Here is a 3,677-nt window from a genome sequence, read left to right as displayed (position 1 = left end):
ACAGGAGGAGACAGACTTTTTATACATTAAAAAAAAATCATTCAAGATTGATTACTTAAAAGAAAAATGAGGATAGTAAATAGGAAATAATCCAATTTCTTGGAAAGGCAAAAGGAGTTTTCTCACAATTATACATCTCAAAACACCCATATGTCTTTTCTGAAAATTGACCCCATACTGGTCAATCAGTTATTGTTTCAATGTTCCTTTGTTTACAGAGAAGTAGGGTCTCTCTTCTGATTTCAGAAAATTGTACTTTTTCACTCGTCTCTTAAAGTCCCTAATTTTTCTGCCAATTAGAAATCAGATTATTTAATTTTGTATCCCAGTTAACGGTTTTCTTTTAATTAATTGGTTTTGTTTGATTGTTTTTTTTTTCTAATGTATTTAAGTCTAACTCCTTCTATAATAGGGATCCAGTGCCAAAGCTGAGGAAGATCCTGATTTATTGGGCAATTGGAATGCATTGCTTAATAAATCAATATGCTCAGAACCTCAAACCTTTGTTTTTTTGGTCATTTTATTCACTTCCCATAGTGAGACTTGAGACAGGGAGACTGACCAGCAAGCTATTATAATAGTCCAGATGTGAAGTGATGAGGCCCCATACTGGAAAGGTGGCAGTGTCAGAGGAGACAAAAGAGCACATAGGAAGGTATTAGAATCAATAGGAGACAGCAAATGATTGAATATAGGGGGTGAGAGAAAATGAGGAATCTTAGATGATAGGTTTCAATGACAATAGCAGTTGAGAGGATGACTGGGAGGATATTAGACAGTGGCTTCAATAGTAAAAAAAAAAAAATATGATCTTAACTGTGGTAGCTTAATTCTTGGATTCTTTGTTTATGATTGCTTGCAGTGTTGTTCTTGTTGTTTTAATTTGAATTGGAAGCTCTGGATTTTGGCTATAACATTTCCTGGGAAATTTTTCCTTTTTTGGGTTTTTGTTTTTGTTTTTGTTTTTGTTTTTTTCAGGAGATGACTAAAAGACTCCTATTTTTACTTTGTTCTCTGGTTCTGGTAAATCTGAACAATTTCTTAAGTATGGCATGCAAGTTTTTCCTTTTTTGGTCATGGTTTTCATCTAGAGGAGACATGTCTAGACAGCATTTCATCTGATAAAACAGAGAAGTTTTACTTTTCTGCAAACTAAATATGAGTCAACAGCATGACATAGCTATCCTCCCAAAAGTGAATATGGTCTTAGGTCACATTAGGATAATAATAACTAGCCTTTACATAGCACTTCTGATATTCTTCAATGAGCACAATAATAACAATTGTTATTGTTAATTATAATAACATTTTAAATAATAAAAACTAATATAGATTCAACACTTTTTATGTATCAAGCACTGTGCTTGGCTAAGTGCTTTACAACTATTACCTGTTTTGATTCTAACACAAAGAGCTGTGTGCTATTACTTTCTCCGTTTTATAGATGGGATAAAACTGAGATTTAAGTACTTTGCTTATAGTCAAATTTAATCTGAAACTGGATTTGAACAGAAGTCTTCAGTCAGTTCATCTGCCATGCCATTTAGCTGCAATCAGGAGACAAATAACTAGGAATTTTTAGTAGTTCTGACGTCTATTGTACTCTGCCCTGGTTAGAGTTCATTTGGAATATTATGTTTAGTTTTGCATGCAATATTTTTCTTAGGGAACCTTTCTGGTCCATTTTCCATTATCCATGGAGCTAGGGCACCAACATATAAAATTTTCTATACCATTTATTCCCATCCACTTGAGAAGAGGCCCAGGAGAAAGGGGCAGTCACTCCTGTCTACATGGCTTCTTGCAAACAGCTCTAAGGAAATGCAGGCTTGGGAGAAAAAGGGGGGAATAATGTTTGGTGAGAAAGATGGACTACTTATAGATTTTCATTATTCAGAGACCTCATACCAGGCTGCCAACATGAGGACTCCCTGGGAAATAAACACAGATAAGCTTTATTATCGCTGATATTTCTATGGTCAACATCCATGCAGTAATTTGAAAGTGAATTGGATCTAAGGGGGGAGAAAGTCACTGTGCTCACTTTCTCCTTCGGAACCATCTTGACAGGACAATTGGAGGTAGCCCTAGACGCCCGTGCTATATGAGAATCCATTGAAGGAACTAAAAATTTTAGTCGGATATAAATTTTCTGTCTCCCACAGACTTTATCACAGGCGCTGCACGGAATAGGAACTTAAATGCTTGTGGAGTGGCATTTAAAATGTTCCTGGAGCAACACTTGGCTTCTAGAACAGCTATTTTTAGTCTCTTGACTGCTCTTGTTACCTGGGCCTAATTTACCTACTGCTCTCCAGGGGAAAGTGGATTCCTAATCCTGGGCCACTTTATAGTAAAACATATTTCTAAGAGGAGGAAGTTCTGCCAGTGTAAATAGATTGATTCCCATTCCCTTCACCTTAAACCAGAGGGTAAAATTGTGAGTGCTTAACTAACACTCTCCGGGGGGAAAGTGAATCTTCCTAATCCTGGGCAATTTATTCAAAAATATTTCTAAAATGTGGAAGTGTTGCCAAGCTAAATAGATTAAACTGGGACATGTGACTCCTTTTGCTCCGATCCTCGGGTCGCTAATGAACGTTGTGATTCCACAGGTCTTGAGTGGGTAGCCATCAAGAAAAGGGGATTCTGGCCGAATGATTTAGATGGCATTTATCTCTGTCAAGTTTCTGCCATGCATTTCTTCGTGTGGAAGTGTGTCAACAAGCTTTTGAAAGCAGGAGGCTCCGAACAGGAATAAAGAAAGCACCAAGAGAGCTTGAGAAACGGATGAGATTTTGCAAACGTGTATATATATGCTCAGGCCATCTATTTTCTTTCCCACTTGTTGATTGTCTTTCCTTCGGGAACATTTGCTAGGCTTAAATCCTTCGTATTTGAACCGACAGTCTACCTTCCCCGAGAGCACTTGGTAGGGCTATTTATGGTGTGGAAGGCCGGCACCTTGAAGGTGGAACTGAGGCCGATGCCAGAGCACCGAGGTGGCTGCCGGGTAGAAACAAGACCAACGCAGTGAGGGGACAAGTGAGATCAGCCACAGAAGCGGAAGGGGGCGGGGCTTGGCGGGCAGCGGCGGGGAAATGCCAGCTGCTGGGGAGATTGGATTAGAACGCGGAGGGTAGTCTAGGGAGCGCCCCGGGGTGGCTCCCCTCTCATTCCACACCCTGCCAACTGTTCTCGGCTTTTCGAGGATTCCAACAACTTCTTCTCTAGTCCTTTCCCCTTTATTTCCAGAAGTGACCGGGTTGATTAGGAGGATTTAGGGTGGGGCTGGGGGGAAGCAACGGGGTTATTTAGCCCAGCGATAGCCCCAGTCTGTACTTTACTTTCTCCTGTATAAAATAAGGTCAGACAATATGATCTCTGTGGTCTTTCCTTCAGTCCAAGAAAAGGGGGGGAGGGGACACGATCCCAAGATTTGAGTTTTTCTTCATATGTTGGAAGAGTTGTTCTTCTGGAAAGAAGAGGTCCCATCATTTAACCTTTACATTTTCGATCACAACAATTAATAGCATGAATTATTGGAATTATAACTAACATTTCTATAGTGCTCCCGGCGTTCCAGCTTTAGTTATGGCTTATTTAATTCCTACAAACAGTCCAGCGAGATGGGTGCTCTTAATATCCCCATTTTACGGATGAGAAGGCAGAGGCTC

The sequence above is a fragment of the Sminthopsis crassicaudata genome, chromosome 5, assembly GCF_048593235.1.
Source record: "Sminthopsis crassicaudata isolate SCR6 chromosome 5, ASM4859323v1, whole genome shotgun sequence".
NCBI lineage: Eukaryota > Metazoa > Chordata > Mammalia > Dasyuromorphia > Dasyuridae > Sminthopsis > Sminthopsis crassicaudata.
Note: the sequence above shows the minus strand (reverse complement) of the source record.